This window comes from Nannochloropsis gaditana, assembly GCF_000240725.1.
Source record: "Nannochloropsis gaditana CCMP526 unplaced genomic scaffold scaffold341, whole genome shotgun sequence".
In the NCBI taxonomy this organism is placed as follows: Eukaryota; class Eustigmatophyceae; order Eustigmatales; family Monodopsidaceae; genus Microchloropsis; species Microchloropsis gaditana.
Window position 1 is genome coordinate 30,183 of NW_005803612.1, and position 594 is coordinate 30,776.

Sequence of the window (594 nt, forward strand, 5' to 3'; positions counted from 1 at the left end):
TTCGTGGCAAAGTACGTCCTCCTCCCTCCCTCCCTCCCTCCCTCCCTCCCTTCTTTCCTCCCCTTTCCAACCTCTTCGTCCTGTTCCCTTTTTTCTCTCTCCCCGTCTGCCTTTTTGTGCTGGTTGCTCGACTCCATGGATTGAATTACATTCAACATCCTCTCTGCATTCGCCGCCCTCCTGTCTCTCTGTTCTCCTTCTTCCCCCCCCACTTCCTCCATTCCTTCCTCCGTTCCCCTCTTCCTTCAAAGATTCGCATCGAGCTCAATCCCTTGATGCCCGACATCCCGGGCTTTGGGGCGATCACGGCGACTTTCATGGAAGAGCCCTACCTGGATTTCAGGTGATGAGATAGGAAGGGGGGAGGGGAGAGGAGGGCGGAGGAAAGGAGGGAGGAAGGAGGAGAAGGAGAAGGGGCCTCACAAGCCGCGGTGAAGGTCCGCGCGGATGGAAGAGGCCCTCTCCCAAGCGGGCCATGCGCCGAATCCTCGCGCAATTTATGAAGCGTCTTGATGCCGATTTCAGATGCCATCTCTCCAAGTGTTTCCTTCTCACGTCTCACTTTAGCGTCTCTCCCTCGTCGTCTTCTCCCCC